This window comes from Capra hircus, chromosome 11 (assembly GCF_001704415.2).
Source record: "Capra hircus breed San Clemente chromosome 11, ASM170441v1, whole genome shotgun sequence".
In the NCBI taxonomy this organism is placed as follows: Eukaryota; Metazoa; Chordata; class Mammalia; order Artiodactyla; family Bovidae; genus Capra; species Capra hircus.
Genome location: NC_030818.1, coordinates 36,349,365 through 36,371,070, shown reverse-complemented (window position 1 = coordinate 36,371,070; position 21,706 = coordinate 36,349,365). Strand labels below are relative to the sequence as shown.

The following is a 21,706-nucleotide window of genomic DNA, read 5'->3' as shown; positions in this document are numbered from 1 at the left end:
CAACCAGACAATTTCCATGTCAAAAAGGCTCTATAAAATGAAATGTCACACTGAACAATGTGCATTCACTCTCCTTTCCTCAATGTTTTACTTAAATCTTATGTGTTATATGAACAGAGCTAAAAATACTTCATGCTTAAGATAACCAAAGAACTCAGGCTAATAATAAAACAATTGCTGCTTAGAGCTTCTGTTTAGAAAAGGCAAACAACTTAGATGTTCACTGTAAAGAGTCACTGAGCTGATAATTATCTATTGTTTTGTTAAGTTTTACCTTCTCCTGAAGGTTTGCTAGTCCACTACTTGGACGTATCAGAAAAGATGAGACATCTTGCATAGGAAATAATAAAGCATTTTCAGACATAAATTCAAAATTGAGATGCTTTAAAAAGAATTATAGGTATAGTTATCATAGATTTTTCCCTGTAAATGATGAATAATTTTGCTAGACTGAGCTCTAGGAATACCTGAAACACCCTTTTTTCCCCAGCAGATAAGAATTCATATTAAGTAGACTCCTTCTCTAAATATACTCTCTTAGTCTCATCTTTTCAACAGTATCTGCTAAATTTAATCACAGATGCTTAAGATATATTTTTTTCCATAAATGGTACTAAGCAAAAGTATTCTCAAAGGGGGAAATACAGTGTAAGGTAGAATTAAATCCTAATTTTATTTCTTATTTTCTCTCTGACACTGGAGGTCTTCACATTTTGGCTTCTTGTTCTGTAAATTTTATAACACTGCAATGCCTCACAGCACTGTTTTAAGAAGGACATAAAATGTGAAAATTGAGCAAATATAAGCATTGTCATGGTGGTTGGTATTATTACTAATAATGCTGCCCTGCTTATAACAACATGGACATCATTTCTTATAGGAACACATTATTTGCACTAGACCTCATTTTCAGAGATTTAACCTGTAAGGCCTCAAGTAGGTTAAAAATTAATACCTGCATTTGTATAATGCTTTATGGTTTATAAATAATTTCATGAATAAGGAACATTTAATCCTCACATGTGTTGTGTAACAGGAGTATTATCATCCAAGGAGTCAGTGGCTCTTAAATGTCAACTGATTTACCCAGATTTGAATTCAAAGCTGGGATTCAAACCCTGTCTTTTGACTCCAGGTCTCATATTTTCCTTTTATTGTAGAGAAACTTGTCTGATTTTTTTTTAAGTCTTCTGATTCTATTTCTCATCTTAACTTGTAACATAGGTATATGGAGGAATCCACTGAAAAGTGTTCCACTAATTTTCCAGGACTGATCAGAGATCCTGATGATTTAACTACTTAAAATATTCAGTTCCTTTAACTACTTCTTTAACTTTTCACCCTACTTTCTTTTTTCCTTCTTCCAGTTTTACTGAAATACAATTGACACGCAACACTGTGTAAGGTTAAGGTGTACAGTATGATGATTTGACTTACATTCATCATGAAATGGTCACAACTAGTGACCATCCATCATCTCATGTAAGATTAAAGAAACAGAAAAAATGTTTTTCCCTTATGACGAGAACTCTTAGGATTTACTCTCTTAAAAACTCTCATATATAACATACAGCAGCGTTAATTATACCTATCTTGTTGTATTACATCCCTAGTATTTATTTATCTTATAACCGGAAGTTTGTACCTTTTGATTACTTTTGTCCAATTCCCCTTCCTGCCTGTGATAATCACAAGTCTGATCTCTTTTTCTGAGTTTGTTTGTTTTTGAAGTATAATTGACCTATGCAACTGTGTTGTATACAACTAACACTGTGTTAGTACACAGTACAGTGACTAACTTTTTATTTAATACTTTTCAAAATGATCACTGTGATAGGTCCAGTTACCAGCCATCCCCATACAAAAATATTACATAATTATTTATTATATTCCCCACACTGTACATCATACCCATGACTCATTTATCTAACTTACATAAAATAGTTAAATTATTATTTCAGTAGACTGTATACTTCTGGCAAAACCTCTTGTTTGTTCTCTGTATCTATGACTCAATTTAGTTATATTTGTTCTTTTTTTTTTAGATTCCACATATAAATGAAATCATATGGCATTTGTCTTTGTCTGACTTATTTCACTTATTTACTCATTTACTTTATTTACTAACTTATTTGACTTAATTCACCTAGAGCATAGTACCCTCTAGGTCCATTGACATTGTTGCAAATGGGAAATGTCATGCTTTTTATGGCTGAGTAGTATTTCATAACTATATATTCCATATATTTATATACGTACACATACCACATCTTCTACATCCACTCATCTATTGATGAGTACTTAGGTTGTTGCCATACTTGATTATTTTAAATAATGCTACAGTGAACATTGGGGTGCATGTATCTTCTCCCCCTACTTCTCCACTAATTTATTTGTCTTTACTTTTATTCTCTATCAGAATGCATTACATAAAGTCTTCAGTTTCAAAATAATATAATACATTTGGGATTGATACCACTGAGGGAACACAGAGTAAAGGAGAGGAACATACAATAGGTAAGATGATTTTGTGGCCCAGTGATTTGCACGGGCCCAGTAATACACATCTGGGTTCAAATCAGGGTTTCAAAATGTGGACCTCAACTCCCTTATTTGTAAAATATGGTCAGTAATACCTATTTCACATGGTTATAGTGAGAGCTAAATAAAAACACGGTGTATGGCAGGTGTGTAAATGTACATTTATTGGTGGTTGACAATGATTGGTACAAAATAAGTGTACAATAAATGGACATTTTATGCCTTTGGTTGGGGAAAGTTGTAAATAAGTCAAGTTTGAAAGAGGTATTAAACACGGCTTGACCCATGTTGAGGAGGCTGTGGCTACCAATAAGCAACAAACAGCTTTCACAACTTCCGGCTGTTACGTCTTAGTGTATATGCTGATGGTAGTGAACTTTAGGCAATAATTCACTCAACTGAGAATGCATAAACAAGCCCAGAAGGACGTTTAAACAATGTCCTTGAACAGAAAATAAAATTCAGAGTTTTATCATGAATGGAGATGGTGCATATCCCTTTCCAGATAGGTACCGCCTGTTAAATGTTTTATTCCCCAGTCATGCACAAGAAGCAAAGCCCAAACACAACAGATGGCAGCCCAATTCTGGCTTCTAAAATGGTTTGCCTCCTACTCATAAGAGCCCAAGAATATGTTGACTCAAGGGTTGCAGATGAATCTTCAGTACAAAATGCAATTTCTCAGTGTGACTCAGACTGACTGTGTTTCTCATTGGTGATAGCCAAGCTTAGAAACATGGTCTGAATTCAGAGTCTGAATCAGAAAACAATTTAGGTGGAAATTGGCATCCAATTCCAACAAGTTTATGCATGCATATAAAGCATAAAAGGATGGAAAAATCATCTTGATCAGCCATTAAGCCTGAATAGCAATCATGAATTTAAACAAAGTAGTTGAATTCATCTAGGCAGACAATACAAGTTCAGGAAGCAGAAAATGGAGCATAACCTCGATGCCTCACTTTTCCTTAACCTTCCCACATCCTGTCATAGAAAGTTCACTTGCGATATTGCCCTTACATCCAAGGACTTCTGTCTCCACTGCAACTCCTCTTTGTCTAGGCCAACAGCGCCCATTTCTTGGTCTCCCTACATTTAATCTAGATCTTCTTGAATGCAGTCCTACACATTTCTCCACAAGCTTGATCCTGTCACTGCCAAGACTCCATTCCTACTGCTTAAATACCTTCAATAGCTTTCTTTTGTTTCTATGACAAAGGTCAAAACACTTATAATGGTAATTAAAGCATACTGTTCTTAGTTACCACAGTGTACCTCGGTTATCAGTGTTCTTAGTTACCAACAAGAGAAATTGACTCTGGCTGATTTAAAGAGCAAAGGAGCTTATTAAAAACATATTGTCACTAGGAAGAAACTGACTCAGAGGAGAGAAACTTATGAAAGAATGTGAGCTACCCATAAGGCTAGGGACCAAGCTAAGGAAATGGATGCCACAGCTGGCGCTGCCAACATTCTGGAAACAATTACTGGAGCCACTGCCTCACTTACCAAAAGGAAAAGGGAATTCTTCACTGTGTTCATCTCGCTCCTGATCCAAATACTGGTTGGGTCCACTTGATTGGCTTAGGCTATGTCATGTGACCACATATAGCTGCCTGGAGCTGAGCTTCTCTAACAGGAAGTCAGCCCACCTATCATTAACACAACTAAAGTGAGGGATTCCCCAAATACAGGAAGGAGTTTCAAATGCTGAGCAGTCAAAATAAAAGGAAAGAAAAGGAAAAAAAAGAATAACATCCACTACAGCCTATGACCCATGATTTGGCCTTGTCTCCACCTCCAGCATCATATCACACACACACACCACACCCTCCCTCCCACCCCCAGGCTCCAGCTACTTTGTCTTTTCTTCAAACATTTTTTCCTTATTGCTCCCACCTCACTCTGGTTCAGGCTAGTGTAAAGGTTTGGGGACTGTTAGAAAAATGAAGGCACACTCACAGGTGAGTTCAATGAGACCATTTACAAACATGTGGGCCCTGTTAAGGGAAGCCAGCCAGACCAACTCTAGAAAGCATCCTTTGCTAGTAACAGTGGGAAGCCCTAATCACCCCTCAGTTGCAGCAGTAAAGGATGAGAGGGAAGGTTCCCAGAACCTAGAGAGAATAGCTGTGTTCTCCAGCAAAGAAATCAAGTCAGTTTATACTGGCAGGGTGGGGAAGTTAATGGCCTGGTTTCACTCTGCTCGCACCCTCTAACCTTCTGCTGATGCCTCTTAGTGCCAAACCCAAACTGAGACCAGAGGGATGACATCAAGGTAACCTCCCAGAACACAGGGCAGGTATCAAGAAAGATGGATGTTGGATACAGAAAAGCTACTGGAAAAAAAAATCCAGGGTATTCGATATCCTTTGTTTTAGGTTATTTTTCTTAACAGTACTTTAAAACATTTTTTAATTGTGGTATAATTGACATATAATATTTTATTGGTTTCAGGTGTATGACATAATAATTGGATATTTGTATCAGTGTATGTTGCAAAGTCCTTAACAGTACTCACCTCTATGTGTAAATATATAATCATCAGTTCAGTTTGGTTCAGTCGCTCAGTCATGTCTGACTCTGCGACCCCATGAATCGCAGCACGCCAGGCCTCCCTGTCCATCACCAACTCCCAGAGTTCACTCAGACTCACGTCCATCAAGTCAGTGATGCCATCCAGCCATCTCATCCTCTGTCACCCCCTTCTCCTCCTGCCCCCAATCCCTCCCAGCATCAAAGTCTTTTCCAGTGAGTCAACTCTTCTCATGAGGTGGCCAAAGTACTGGAGCTTCAGCTTTAGCATCATTCCCTCAAAAGAAATCCCAGGGCTGATTTCCTTCAGAATGGACTGGTTGGATCTCCTTGCAGTCCAAGGGACTCTCAAGAGCCTTTTCCAACACCACAGTTTCAAAGCATCAATTCTTTGGCACTCAGCTTTCTTCACAGTCCAACTCTTACATCCATACATGACCACAGGAAAAACCATAGCCTTGACTAGATGGACCTTAGTCGGCAAAGTAATGTCTCTGCTTTTGCATATGCTATCTAGGTTGCTCATAACTTTTCTTCCAAGGAGTAAGCGTCTTTAAATTTCATGGCTGCTAGTCACCATCTGCAGTGATCTTGGAGCCCCAAAAAATAAAGTCTGACACTGTTTCCACTGTTTCCCCATCTATTTCCCATGAAATGATGGGACCAGATGCCATGATCTTCGTTTTCTGAATGTTGAGCTTTAAGCCAACTTTTTCACTCTCCTCTTTCACTTTCATCAAGAGGCTGTTTAGTTCCTCTTCACTTTCTGCCATAAGGGTGGTGTCATCTGCATATCTGAGGTGATTGATATTTCTCCCGGCAATCTTGATTCCAGCTTGTGCTTCATCCAGCCCAGCGTTTCTCATGATGTACTCTACATAGAAGTTAAATAAGCAGGGTGATAATATACAGCCTTGACATACTCCTTTTCCTATTTGGAACCAGTCTGTTGTTCCATGTCCAGTTCTAACTGTTGCTTCCTGACCTGCATACAGGTTTCTCAAGAGGCAGGTTAGGTGGTCTGGTATTCCCATCTCTTTAGAATTTTCCACAGTTTATTGTGATCCACACAGTCAAAGGCTTTGGCAGAGTCAATAAAGCAGATATAGATGTTTTCCTGGAACTCTCTTGCTTTTTTGATGATCCAGTAGATGTTGGCAATTTGATCTCTGGTTCCTCTGTCTTTTCTAAAACCAGCTTGAACATCAGGAAGTTCACGGTTCACGTATTGCTGAAGCCTGGCTTGGAGAATTTTGAGCATTACTTTACTAGTGTGTGAGATGACTGCAATTGTGTGGTAGTTTGAGCATTGTTTGGCATTGCCTTTCTTTGGGATTGGAATGAAAACTGACCTTTTCCAGTCCTGTGGCCACTGCTGAGTTTTCCAAATTTGCTGGCATATGGAGTGCAGCACTTTCATAGCATCATCTTTCAGGATTTGAAATAGCTCAACTGGAATTCCATCACCTCCTCTAGCTTTGTTCATAGTGATGCTTTCTAAGGCCCACTTGACTTCACATTCCAGGATGTCTGATCATCAGTGGTTTTAAAATTACTATTAATAGGTATTAATAGTAATTTTAAATTCCTTGTGGTGAGGGATTGTGCCTGCTTTTGTTCACCACTGTTTCCTCAGAAACTAGCATAGTACTGTCAGGGGAGTGTGTAATTTCCTTGGTTCTGTCTCGCTTCAGCAAAGATTTGAAAAGGCGGACTGGTGTTACAGCTCAGAGTTTTATTCAGCAAGCAAAGCAAAGTACCCCCTTGAGGCGTAAGGGTGGGCTGACCCCAAAGGAGAGGCTCAATCCATCTTGGCTTCCTCCATTCATATATTTGTCTCCCTCCCTCCCCTTGAGCCTATGCAAATTGGGCTGGCCAAGAAGGGGGCATGTTTGTTTCACCTGAAGTTCTCACTCCAGTCCATGGATTTTCTTTTGTTGCATTTTCATGGGTTTTTCCCTTTCTTTGTCTTTTAGCCACCACCATTTTGAACTACTTTTTCCTGTTCTAACTACCTAACTTTCCCCCTTCAAGAGATGGGAGGCCCAAGTCTTTGAGAACAGGGGCATTGAGGTCTCTCTGGCTACTTCCTGCTGAGCTGGGATGGCAAGGGGCATTGTGCCTCCCCTTCTTGCTAGTCTCAAGCCTCAGAGTCCTTATAGTGGTGTCCATCTAAGGGTGAGTGATATTTTCTGTGGTCAGGTATAGTTTAACATATTCTTGTTGAACTAGCACAGTATTTTGTAGCTTGTTGACTAGGGCAGAGACAAAACAGGTTAGACAAATGATAATACATGGAACAATATAAGCAGCATCAATATGGTGATAACTGGGATAAGTAGGGGCATTAACCAACTCCAAATTGCCTCTCACCAGGAGAAGGATCCCCCAAAGAGAGACTGTGGCCACCCTGAGGACTTTCCAGCTCATTCTTTGAGATCCCGTAGGACCTGAATGTTTTTCCTGAGGATTGTGAGATTTTCTTTTATTTAGCATGGAGGTATTTACCCAGAAACAATGTCTCATTCAAGATGGCTCAAGTCCTTCCTTGTTCAGGGATCAGGAGATCTATCTCCTGTCTATTTTGGAGTATAATCCCTGCCAAGCTGTGTTGGCTCTTTAGAGCTATCCTGAGAAATCTTATCCCCAGAAACTTAATGTTGGGGTGTTCATTAGAATGGCACTTATTTGTATTTCTGAATAGGTATCTGAGATCTCCCAGGAGCTCACAGGTGTATTGAGTGTCCTCTTCTGTTTTCTTCCATGGCTTGACTCATGAGTAGTCAATCCAGGAGTCATGTCTTGGTACCTTAACTGCTGTGGGATAGGGGCCCTTCCATGTGGGCTGGAGTTGAGCCTTTGGGAACTTTAATTAGGACTTCAGTCCTGGGAGCATATAGTGGTGGCTCTTTAGAATCTTTTGGGTCCTGGTTGATACTCCACAAGCACATATTCTGTTGGAATTGCCCAGTGGCCATGGTATAAGACCAGAGGGACTGAGCCTCTGGATCTAGGAAGAGGTCATTGACATAAACAAAAGGTCTCCCATATAGTATCTCATAAGGACTAAGATGAACCTGTTCCTTAGGGGTAATACGAGTGCAGAGGAGAGCTATTGGTAAAGCCTCTTTCCATCTGAGGGAGGTCTCCTGGGTTATCTGTTCATGCTGATTTTAAGAAGTGGTTGGCTCTTTCTACTTTTCCTAAAGACCTGAGGCCTCCAGGCACAATGGAGATAATAATTAATGCCCAATGCTTTCGAGACCCCTTGGGTGACCTTAGAAGTAAATGATGTCCCATTGTCACTTTGTAATGACCTGGGCAGACCAAATCTTGGAATGATTTCGTGGAGCAGTATTTTCACCACCTCCTCAGCCTTTTCAGTCCAGGTGGGAAAGACTTTAATCCACCCTGTGAATGTTTGTATCATGACTACTAGGTATTTATACCTTTGAGAAACTGGCATCTGGGAGAAGTCCATCTGCCAGTCCTCTCCTGGGTAGGCCCCACACTGTTGGATGGGCTGGGCCAGCTGGGGTTTTTGAGCTCCTTGGGGGTTGTTTAATTGGCAAGTGGGACAAGAGGAGACCACTTGCTTTATAGTCATTTGGAGGCCTGTTCCTCTGAAGGACCTTTCTAGTAATATTTGGAGGGCCTTCTCCCCTAAATGAGTGGTGGCATGTGTAAGGAAAAGGTTAACACCAACCTCCACTGGAGGTTCCCAGGCAGAAAAAGGAGTCCCTCCTTTTGGAACCACCCCATATGATCTTCTTGAAAGCCCTCACACTTAGCTTTAAGAGTCTCACCTTCAGTATATGAAGGGTTTCCTGGCAAATTAGTCTGCGGAACTATGGTGGCAACCCCTATTAGGTCATGGTTCTGTAATGCTGCTCTTAGCTGCCCGATCAGCTGTGTGGTTCCCTTGTGCCACTTCTGTGCTCCCTTTTTGGTGTCCTTTACAGAGGGAAACTGAAACCTCAGTGGGAAGATAGACTGCCTCCAAGAGCCTAAGGATTTGATCCCCATATTTGATTGGGGACCCTTGGATGGTCAAGCGGTCTCTTTCTTTCCAAATAGCAGCATGTGCATGTAGCACCAGAAAGGCATACCTGGAGTCAGTGTAAATGGCTACTCTTTCTCCTTTCCCAGCTCTAAAGCTCGAGTCAGGGCTATGAGCTCAACTAATTGGGCTGAAAGTACCTGGTGGCAAAGGTTTAGCCTCTATGATCTCAAAATTGGAGACTACTGCATATCCAGCTCTTCTTTTTCCATCTAAGACAAAGCTGCTTCCATCAGTGTATGAGATTTCCTCAGGATTGGTCGGAGGATCTTCTGACAATCCCTCTCAGGGTTTTGTCCAATGGTCCAAAGTTTCTAGGCAAGAATGAAAGGGGAGAGGGCCCTCAGGGGTAGGCAGGAGGGTGGCTGGGTTAAGAACCTCACAAGAGGATATAGTCAGGCCTGGACTTTCCATCAGCACTACTTGATATCTGAGGATCCTTTGATCAGACATCCATAAACAGCCTATCCCATTCAGGAATTTTTTCACTTGGTGGCTGGTAAAAATAGTTAGTTTGCTCCCAAGAGAGGGTTTTAAAGCATCTTCTATCAGGACTGTAATAGCTGCAAGATTTCGAAGGCAGGGAAAGATCTCTTACCAATAAAGGAGTAGGACACTCAGGGACCGCCAGAAACTGGGGGGGGGGGAAGTATTTGTCCATCCCAGCAAAACAGAAGTGCTTGGGTGAATCCTTTTGTAATTGTTTTTCCTGTAGCACCCAAAAAATGGTACAGGTTTGGGAGAAGGCTCCAAAGTAGAAGGTCAGGACAGAGTAGGTAGCCCCTGTGTCAATCAAGAAATTCTTGGACCTACCTGCCACATCCAGTTGCACCCTTGGCTCCAGACCCATGATGGTTATCTGTGAAAGGTGGGCTGGCTGGAGCGGGCCACTTAAGTCCTGTTGAACCATCATGAGGGAAGGCTTGGTGCTTGACCTTGAGGCTCTTGGGTCCTGAGGGCAGAATGCTGCCCAATGTCCCAACTGATGGCATTTGTAGCAAGCCGTTTTAGGAGACTTGTCACGGTTTGGGCACTCTTTGGCCCAATGTCCTGCCTGTCTACAGATTAGGCATTTGCCTCATGCCTTGTCCTTCAAGGACTTGGGGTTTGCCATAGGGCTTCTCTGGAGGGCGGCCAGCATCTGGGCATGACTTATCTCTTTCCTTCTCTCCCTTTCCTGGGCCTTGGCTTCCCTCTCCTGTTCTCTGTTATAAAAAGTATTGGTGGCTGTCTGGACCATCTCATCTAAAGAGGCAGCAGGGTCCTGCTGCTGTAGCTGTTGTAACTTTGTCTGATGCATACTGGGACAGGAATTTGTCCTTTAAAATCTGTCCCTCGTAAGAGTCTAAGTCCAGATTGGTAAACTTTCGGAGGGCCTCTTTTAGACTTTCCAGAAAGGAAATGCGGTTCTTGTTGGACTCTTGAGTTACTGCTGAGACTGGGCACAGTGCCACAAGTAATAGGCTTTCTTCAGTTCCCACGGGTGGACTTCCTTATGGGTGAGTCTTTTGGAAGGTTATCCTACCCAGTACTGTTGCAACCTGAGAGCTGGGCGTCCCCGGGTCAGGGTTCAGATCCCCAGGCAGGCTGAGGTGTGACAGCCTCCTGGAGATTTAATCCCCGGGCAGGTCGAGGCATGTCGACCTCCCAAGAATTGGGTCCCTGGGCAGGTTGAGGCAAGTCAACCTCCTGGAACCCCTGGACTGGCAGATCCCCGTGCAGATTGAGATATGACAACCTTCTGAGGACCAGATCCCTAGTCAAGTCAAGGCAGGTCAACCTCCTGACACCCCAGGCTGCAGCTGGGCATCCCCAAGGTATCCAGCATGACTAGTACTGGGTAGGATCAAGGGGTTGTGATCTTAACTCATTGATGGTTTGTCCACTGCAGATGGCAATAGATATCATGATGTAAAGCAATCCAAGCCTGTGCCCTGAGACTGGGAACCTGGCAAAATAGTCACAAACCTAATTCTCTTATTGCTCTGAGGGAATGTAAGTCACTGATTTCCTCCCCTAGTCCTCCATAAGAGCAGTTTAGCATGTTTCCAATGGTAAACATTTCATTGTTTTAGACACATTCTAGGTAATAACAGAAGTAATGACAAAGAAGTGGGTTATCTGGTCATGTTAGGGGCATTAAGAGTATTTTAATAATAAGCTGGGTGGAGAGATGTGGTGTATAAGGGGGCAGGGTCCTGGTTGTAGGAGTTAGCAAGTGGCTTAAGGACAAATAGATGAGGCAACAGACCAGATATTCCATTAAAGTGGAGTGGAGATTTGATCCAGGGAATATGTTTGTAGCTTTAGGAGAAGGGTGGTAAGGGTTTGGGTCCAAACGGCCTACAGGGCTAACTCCTAAAGTGGCAAACATTGTCCCTGGAAGCCCAGTTGCCCTTGAAGGGATGCCACCAATAGATGGACTTCTAGCAGGCATTGTGTGCCTGACACCCGCTCTAGTGGGTCCACTGAGAGGTCCTGTTGTCGCACAGGTTGTGGGAAACATGGATGATGAAGGCCTGAATCTCTAGAGGAGTGGATATTATACAGTATTTCCCTCCCCAAGGGCCAGCTATTTTCTGGTTTTCCCACCAGAAGATTGTAGACACAACATTGTGGACCCAGATGGGGTTGAGGAAAAGAGTGTGAAACAGGAGAGAAGGGGGCAGGGAATAACTATTAAAAGAATGACATAGCCCAAGCACATAACATAAACAGATTAAAATCAAATGGGTCCAAGATGGCAGACAAGTAAAGTTCAACTAAACCTTGATCCTCAAACTGCAAGCTAAATGACATACCTAGAGGTGCCATGACACTTCCATTTCAGTTCAGTTCAGTCTCACAGTCATGTCCAACTCTTTGCAACCCCATGGACTGCAGCACGCCAGTCTTCCCTGTCCATCATGAACATCTGCAGCCTACTCAAACTCATGTCCATTGAGTCAGTGATGACATCCAACCATCTCATCCTCTGTCATCCCCTTCTCCTCCTGCCCCCAATCCCTCCCAGCATCAGGGTTTTTTCCAATGAGTCAGTTCTTCACATCAGGTGGCCAAAGTATTGGAGTTTCAGCATCAGTCCCTCCAATGCATATTCAGGACTGACTTCCTTTAGGATGAACTGGTTGGATCTCCTTCCTGTCCAAGGGACTCTCAAGAGTCTTCTCCAATACCACAGTTTAAAAGCATCCATTCTTCAGTGCTCAGCTTTCTTTATAGTCCAACTCTCACATCCATACATGACTGCTGGAAAAACCATAACTTTGACTAGACAGACCTTTGTTGGCAAAGTAATGCCTCTACTTTTTAATGTGCTATCTAGGTTGGTCAAAACTTTTCTTCCAAGGAGCAAGCGCCCTTTAATTTCATGGCTACAGTCACCATCTGCAGTGATTTTGGAGCCCCCCCCCCAAAAAATAATGTCTGTCACTGTTTCCCCATCTATTTGCCATGAAGTGATGGGACTGGATGCCATGATCTTAGTTTTCTGAATATTGAGTTTCAAGCCAACTCTTTCACTCTCCTCTTTCACCTAAAACATGAGGCTCTTTAGTTCTTCTTCACTTTCTGCCATAAGGGTGGTGTCATCTGCATATCTGAGGTTATTGATATTGCTCCCAGAAATCTTGATTCCAGCTTTTGCTTCATCCAGCCTGGTGTTTCTCATGATGTACTCTGCATATAAGTTAAATAAGCATGGTGACAATATACAGCCTTGATGTACTCCTTTTCTGATTAAGAACCAGTCTGTTGTTCCATGTCCAGTTCTAACTGTTGCTTCTTGACCTGCATACAGATTTCTCAGGAGGCAGATCAGGTGGTCTGGTATTCCCATTTCTGGAAGAATTTTCCACAGTGTGTTGTGATCCACACAGTCAAAGGCTTTGGCATAGTCAATAAAGCAGAAGTAGATGTTTTTCTGGAACTCTCTCACTTTTTCAATGATCCAACAGATGTTAGCAATTTTATCTCTGGTTCCTTTGCCTTTCCTAAAACCAGCTTGAACATCTGGAAGTTCACGGTTCACATACTGTTGAAGCCTGGCTTGGAGAATTTTGAGCATTACTTTGCTAGCATGTGAGATGAGTGCAATTGTGTGGCAGTTATGCCAGTTCCAAGGCACTATCAAAAGACCAAGGAGTTGGAATGATCCTCCCACTCATTAGCATATGAAATCACCCAGCTCACAAAAACTAACCAAACCACATTTCATGGCCACCGTACCCACCCTCTGCAATGGCCCACACTCTGTGGGGTGTGCTTCTCTCTGAATCTGAACAAATCCACCTCTTACCTATAGCTTTGTCTCTCACTGAATTCTTTTTGCAATGAGACATCAAGAACCTGAGCTTCATTAGGCCCTGAAACCAGGCACTGTGGGTTTTGGCCGGGCTCAAGTCCCAGTCAGATATGACTGAGTGACTAAGCATAGTAGAGTTCCTGCCATGTGGGTTTGAGTCCCAATCTTAGGTAAATTGTTTCAAACACAACTTTCAGAAATAGGAAGATGATGACCTGCCCAATCAAACAATGGCATAGATGGATAGAGGAGCTGAAGGACAGGAGGAAAAAGCAGTGGGAAAAACATGCCGAGGAATCCCTTTCATAACCTGCCATAAAATCTGCTAAATACCTGACCTGTGCTCACAAGTTTTCATTGGCCTGATCCTTGGCACGAATATTAAGGACAGAAGAACCCTCACTGGCTTGGGCAACAGCTGCTAAGGCGCAGCAGATAACAGAATCTTTGGGACACACTGGGGAGTAGCCCCTGCCAGAATCCCTCAACTGCACCCACTGCCACTTGCCTGTTCAGAGGGGGTTCAAGGAAACAAGAAACAAGAGACTGTAAAGGAACTAAGATTTTGTTAGCTATATGTACTTCCAACCATAGGGCCAAGAACCTCCTGCCTTAACCGGAGGTCTTCTGGAATCTCAGACTGAGCTGTGTGAACTTTCTGCCAAGTTTGTTTTTGCTGTCCTGCTTTCCAGCATGCTGGGCTTCTTGTCTATTCCACTGCACTGGGTTTCCTTTGCGTTCAGCTTTCACCGCGTGAGCTTTCACCAAGTTGGGCTTCTGCTATACTTGGCCTCTGCCTTGCGAGGGCCAAGCCAAGGTTGTTTCAGCCAGGTTACATCAGGGTCATGGCATCAGATATGTCGGGGGAGTGTGTAATTTCCTTGGTTCTGTTTCACCACAGCAAAAATTTGAAATGGCGGACCGTCGCTTAGGAGTGCAGTCAAGATGCCTCGTGGAAGCCGAAGCTGCACTTCCCGCGTGGCCCCTCCTGCCAGCCACGCGCCTCAGATGAGAGCAGCACCCAGGCCAGCGCCCGTAGCTCCGCCACCAGCAGTGGCTCCACCGTCTGCCGTTGGCTCCCCTGCTGCTGCTCCCCAGCAGCCAGGCCTGATGGCCCAGATGGCAACCACTGCTGCCGGCGTGGCTGTGGGTTCTGCCGTCGGCCACACTCTGGGTCATGCCATCACTGGGGGCTTCAGTGGAGGAAGCAGTGCTGAACCCGCAAGGCCTGACATCACTTACCAGGAGCCTCAGGGAACCCAGCCGGCACAACTGCAGCAGAATGGCCCCTGCTTCTATGAGGTGAAACAATTTTTGGAGTGTGTCCAGAGCCAGGGTGACCTTAAACTTTGTGAGGGTTTCAGCGAGGTGCTGAAACAGTGCAGATTGGCCAACGGATTAGCTTAATCAAGAAGTTCCAATTGAAGACATGATATGAAAAATCACCTCTCGTGACCATGTTGATTTAGCATTTAAAGTATAATTAGTAGTGAATATGTGAAGTGTGAGACCACCTGTTAAACCTCTCCTTAATCATTAATAGCTTTTGTGCTTCACGATTGCAGTGGAAGAGGGCATTGTCACTATATAGAAGTTCATTGAGATGGTATTGAGTTTGGGATTGGGCAGAAGAGGCGGTTGTGGCCTCTTAAGCGTGCTTTTCTGATGTTATTGTTTGTGAATTGATTAGAATAAAATGATTTTCTTTCTAGAAAAAAAAAAAAAAAAAAGAAATGGCGGACCAGTGTTACAGCTCCTTTACAGCTCAGAGTTTTATTCACAAGCAAAGGAAGGTACACCCTCAAGGCGTGAGGGTGGGCTGACCCCAAAGGAGAGGCCTCAATCCATCTTGGCTTCCTCCTTTTATACATTAGCTTCCTCCCCACCTTGAGCGTATGCAAATTGGGCTGGCCAAGAAGGGGGCATGTTTGTTTTACCTGAAGTTCTCACTCCAGTCCATGGATTTTCTTTTGTTTCATTTTCAGAGGCTTTTCCCTAAGCCACCACCACTTTGGACTACTTTTTCCTGTTCTAACTACCTAACAGTACCTAAAACACAAAAGTGAAAATGTTACTTCCTCAGTTTTGTTCGACTCTGTGTGATCCCATGGTCTGTCCACGGAATGATCCAGGCAAGAATACTAGAGTGGGTTGTCATTCCCTTCTCCAGGGGATCTTCCCAACCCAGGGATCAAACCCAGATCTCCTGTATTGCAGGTGGATCCTTTACCAGCTGAGCCACAAGGGAAACCCAAGAATACTGGAGTGGGTAGCCTATCTTTCCTCCAGTGGATCTTCCCGACCCAGGAGTCAAACAGGGATCTCTTGCATTGCAGGAGATTCTTTACCTCTCAGGAAAGCCTAGAACACAAAAGGGCCTCAGTAAATCTCTAATTAGAGAAAGTATCCTCAATATGGGACATATTGAAAGTTTCTTTAATATGGGAAATAGCCTAATTCTTGAGCCTTTAATAAAGAGAATACGGAAGTTATGCCTTCCTTCTTCCTTGTCAACCAGACTTTTCCCAGTTTCTTCTTTGTCCACCTAGTAAAATGGCATGTAATTGCAAAATCTCTGAAGTCCTGCTTAGATTGAGATAAAATACTAATAATTTACTTTTATTTTGCCTGAAGTTTCTCCTGTTCAGTTAATTTTTCCAGGTAATTTATTGAGAGCTCATTCTATGAAACAGACAAAAAAAAGCTAATTTACTCAGCCTTCTTGATTATCAAAAAGTTCAAACCACAATGCACAGCAAGCATTTCAGTTTAAACCTTTTTGCCTTTGTGCTATATTAAAATATGCCTTGAAACGGGCATAAGACCATATGGTGGATAACATATGGTACCCAACAGTCGCTATTCATATGGAAAATATGCTAATGATATCCTGTACAGGAATTAAAAGTGAAACCAGATTTACTTTCTCTATAGAGATTTATCTGGATTCAGCATCTAAAACTACTGATTTCCAATGTCACGGAGGAGGTGATTCAGAGGCTGAACAGAGATGGCTGGTGTTCAAGGTCAGTTAGAAAGTAATCTGTCAGAGGAAGAAAGTATTAATCTATGATCTGGTGGTCAGAGTCAAGGTAATGTTGAGGGCTAGTAAGAGGTGTCTAGAGAAGCCCCTGAGCCTTATCAAGGGAATCCTTCAAGGCTCAGCTCTTTCCCTGTCCGAAGAACTCATGCCAACCTTCGGGAAACAGACTCAGCATCCCCTAGACATTGTTTCCACTAGTGGATTGTGCTTGTTTTTATTGCCCAGGCTCTACTAGACCCAATGCTCCCTCTTTATAACACAGATTTATAATGCTGCCTCTGAGGTCCTGAAACAGACACATAGGTAATATTATTTACACAAAATATTTTTAAACCAATGTAATACTCTAGTTATAAAATAAATGATAAATAAAATACAACAAAGTAATATAGATCAGCATGTAAACTCTTAGGCACTCAGAGATTTGCACCTGTGAGCAGAATCACTATGATGTAACAACCACGAATGCAGATCATGTTGTACTAGAGACTCAAATGCCATGAGCAGCACTGTTGTCAGGCACATGATTTTCAAAACAGAGAATGACTCTTGGTAAAGATCCCCAGCGACAATGGACAATCTTCTCTTGGCTAACACAGTAATTACATACCTGGAAAATTCAGTGATCTTTAAAATACGGAAAAACTACTTAGAACTTTATATAAAATGGAGCTGGGTTCGAGGCACAGATCCTTGTAAATTTTATACCTACATGAAATATTCCCATAGAACATTTGAAAGTCTCATCCAATTCACAGAATAATTTTTTGATGTATGGGTTAGTCTTTTACATTGCGAAATATCTCTGGTTCCAGCCCATGAAATGCCAGTGCATCCTCCAATTATTTTAACATTTTAATAAGACAAAATGGGTCTACAAGTTTCCAAAATGCCATAAGGGCATATAGTATCTTCTCTGTTACAGAGAATTACTGGGCTAGAGGACTCAGCAATCAGTTTTCTGACTGTGATAGTAACACTGTGATGCTATCAGCATGTGACATTCTAAACCTTCCTTTGACTGGCACAGTTCCTTCCAGCAGGCCCAGAAACAAAATCCTTCTAAGTTAAGGGGAAAAATTTATGAGCAAGATATGGGAGCAACTCACCCAACAGAAGGAAGAGCTGAATAAGAAAGCCTCAGTGTATCATTTAAAATTAAGTTCCACTAAACATAATAGAAAACCCAAAAAACAGTGGTTTAAACAGATAAAATTTGAATTCTCTCTCGCATAAACTGAGCCTGGCAGCAAGGAGTCCAGAGTGGGTATAGCACCTTGGCTCCTTGAGGTCCCCTGGGACCTAGGCTCATTCAGTTCACTCTCTGCCATCCTTAGGGTGTGGCCCCTGCTCTCATGGTCCAAGGTGGCAGCAGAATGCAAGAAAGAATGAAGAACCAGGCAGATCTCAACTATCTTCTAAGGAAGGTTCTCGGAAACTGCCACAAGACAATTTCACTTAAACCTCATCATCCAAAACTTAGAGTCACGTGGATATGCCTAGCTGCAGGAAGACTGGGAAAGTGTTTATTCTGGGTGCTGATGGGAACAGATGAAAAGGCTGTTAGAGAATAAACGAGAATGGATACTGGATGATAAATTAAAAGTAATCAGTGCCCCCACTTGAGGAGAAGAGGAATCAGAGCAGCTCTGGGGCCCCAGCGGACAGCACTGTTTGTGCATACTCAGTGTTGGGAGCAGTGAGGATTCATGGTTGTCCTGTGCTGTAACCTAGCTGTGTTCTTGGCTGTTGAGCCTTCCTTGGGGTGGTGGGCTGAATAATGGTTATGTCCTACTTCCTGGAACCTATGAACAGGTTATCTTACACGGTACAAGGAACTTTGAAGATGTGACCTAAGGCTCTTGAAATGGAGATTATAATCCAGGATTACTTGGGTGGGCCTAATGTAATTTCAAGAATCTTCATAAGAGGGAAGCAGGATATCAGAGAGAGAGAAGATATGTTGACAAAATCAAGAGGTTGGAGGGATGTGAAGGACAGCCTCTAGAAGCTGAAAATGGGCAAGAAAACAGATTATTTCCCAAAGACTCCAGAAAGAACAGTTCTTGACTTTACACTTTCAACATTCAGAACTGTAAGAAAATAATGTGTGTTGTTTTAAGCCACTACATGTGTGGCAATTTGTTACAGAAGCAGTAGGAAACAAACAGACTTGGTAATTCATTATTTTCTGAGCAGGCTCTAAAATCAGGTTCAAAAACCTCATAAACTTCACAAACTACTCAAAATGGTCCCATTAAATCCCTTTCCTGCTGAAGTTAATCAGAGTTGGTTTTTAATGATGCCCAATGAAGGACCCAGGCTTATTATAATGAGACCATTCCTCTCAGTTCAGTTCAACCGCTCAGTCATGTCCAACTCTTTGTGACCCCATGAATCGCAGCACACCAGGCCTCCCTGTCCATCACCAACTCCCAGAGTTCACTCAAACTCATGTCCATCGGGTCGGTGATACCATCCAGCCATTTCATCCTCTGTCATCCCCTTCTCCTCCTGCCCCCAATCCCTCCCAGCATCAGGGTCTTTTCCAACGAGTCAACTCTTTGCATGAGGTGGCCAAAGTACTGGAGTTTCAGCCTCAGTCCTTCCAATGAACACCCAAGACTGATCTCCTTCAGAATGGACTGGTTGGATCTCCTTGCAGTCCAAGGGACCCTCAAGAGTCTTCTCCAACACCACAGTTCAAAAGCATCAATTCTTCGGTGCTCAGCTTTCTTCACAGTCCAACTCTCACATCCATATATGATCACTGGAAAAACCATAGCCTTGACTAGACGGACATTGGTTGGCAAAGTAATATCTCTGCCTTTGAATATGCTATCTAGGTTGGTCATAACTTTTCTTCCACGGAGTAAGCGTCTTTTAATTTCATGGCTGCAATCACCATCTGCAGTGATTTTGGAGCCCCCTAAAAATAAAGTCTGACACTGTTTCCACTGTTTCCCCATCTATTTACCATGAAGTGATGGGACCAGATGCCATGATCTTCATTTTCTGAATGTTGAGCTTTAAGCCAACTTTTTCACTCCTCTTTCACTTCCATCAAGAGGCTTTTTAGTTCCTCTTCATTTTCTGCCATAGGGGTCACCAATAATAAAACTCAGCACCATCAGCATTCTGTCTCCACTTGCCTCTGCTCAGGAGTCATATTCCCCAAAGAATAAAACCATTTTCCAGATTAGATCATGTGCCCATCCCTGATCAGGGGGCTGAGGTCCTATGACTAGCAGCCCCACCAGAACCACTTGGATTGCAGAAGGGGCAGTTCATTCAGAGCAATGAGGCAACTGCTCTTACAAGAGGAAGGAGGAAAATAACACTGGCCAATCAAAACCAACTTAATTTTTATTAATCTAACAGTTCAGAGACATAAAGGAAATCTTCATATCTAGTAAGTCAGATTGCTAAAATAAAAAACTAGTAAGGGGCATCTAGTTGAGTATGACACATTAATTACATGTATGTCTCTTTTCAGAAATTGTATCAAAAAATGGTATGAATCTTAAGAGCAAATAGGTAATAAACATCAGCAGACAAAAAACAACATTTTTATAAAAAGATATATTCATTTATTTTTGGCTGTGTTGGGTCTTCACTGCTGTGCACAGGCTTTCTCTAGTTGTGGGGAGCGGGATTTACTCTTAGCTGTGGTGTACAGGCTTCTGGTTGAGGTGGTTTCTCTCACTGTGGAGCACAGGCCTTAGGCACTGAGGCTCAGTAGTTGTGGTTCACAGGCTCTAGGGTGGTAGCTCAATAGTCATGGCACATGGGCTTAGTTGCTCTGTGGCAGGTGGTACCTTTCTGGAGCAGAGATCAAACCTATGTCTCCGGCACTGGCAGGCGGATTCTTAACCACTAGACCACTAGGTAAGTTCCAAAAAATAACACTTTTTAATGCTAGGAAACAGATGGAAGAATGGTAAAGACATTGTTGAGCCAAAGAAGGTAAAGCCAAAGTATCCAAACAGGTGGATACCAAAAAATAGGCAGTCAGTTTACCCTGCAGACATTCAGAAAGGCTAAGGACTTGGAAGCATGGGCACTTCCTGTGCAAAAACAGCATTTAGTGCCTCATTATTAAATGCGGGTGTATAGAGAACTTGATTAAATTTTGCCTTGTAAATATAAAAGATATGTCAGCAAATAAATTCATATAGTCTATTCATCTCTAGGAAAAAAACTGTTAGATTATTAAAAATATAAGTATTTAACCAATGACTACAAGGCATTTGGGGCTTCTGAAAATTCTTAAAGAGATGGGAATACCAGACCACCTTACCTGCCTCCTGTGAAACCTGTACGCAGGTCAAGAAGTAACAGTTAGACATGGAACAATGGACTGGTTCCAAATTGGGAAAGGCTACATCAAGGCTGTATATTGTTACATTGCTTATTTAAATTACATGCAGAGTACATCGTGAGAAATGCCCGGCTGGATGAAGCACAAGCTGGAATGAAGATTGTCAACAGAAATACCAAGAACCTCAGATATGCAGATGACACCACCCTTATGGCAGAAAGAGAAGAGGAACTAAAGAGCCTATTGATGAAAGTGAAAGAGAAGACTGAAAAGCTGGCTTTAAACTCAACATTCAAAAAACGAAGATCATTGCATCTAGCCTCATCACTTCATGGCAAATAGATGGGGAAATAATGGAAACAGTGAGAGACTTTATTTTCTTGGGCTCCAAAATCACTGTATATGGTACCTGCAAGCCATGATATTAAAAGACGCTTGCTCCTTGGAAGAAAAGCTATGACAAACCTAGACAGCATAATAAAAAGCAGAGAGATTGCTTTGCTGACAAAGGTCCATCTAGTCAAAGTTATGGTTTTTTCCAGTAGTCATGTATGGATGTGAGAGTTGGACCATAAAGAAGGCTGAGCACCAAAGAATTGATGCTTTTGAACTGTGGTGTTGGAGAAGACTCTTGAGAGTCCCTTGGACAGCAAGGAGATCAAACCAGTCAATCCTAAAGCAAATCAGTCCTGAATATTCATTGGAAGGACTGATGCTGAAGCTAAAGCTCCAGTACTTTGGCCACCTGATGCTAAGAGCTGACTCTTATTAGAAAAGACCCTGATGCTGGAAATGATTGAAGGCAGGAGGATAAGGGCACGATAGAGGATGAGATGGTTGGATGGCATCACCAATTCGATGGACATGAGTTTGAGCAAGCTCCACAAGATGGTGAAGGACAGG

General features: G+C 42.5%; 1 pseudogene across 1 annotated transcript; it reads left to right on the top strand.

Annotated features, from left to right (window-relative positions):
• Positions 14,367 to 15,151, top strand: LOC108637109 (annotated as a pseudogene). Its single transcript, XR_001918752.1, has one exon. The product of XR_001918752.1 is annotated as a coiled-coil-helix-coiled-coil-helix domain-containing protein 2 pseudogene (transcript).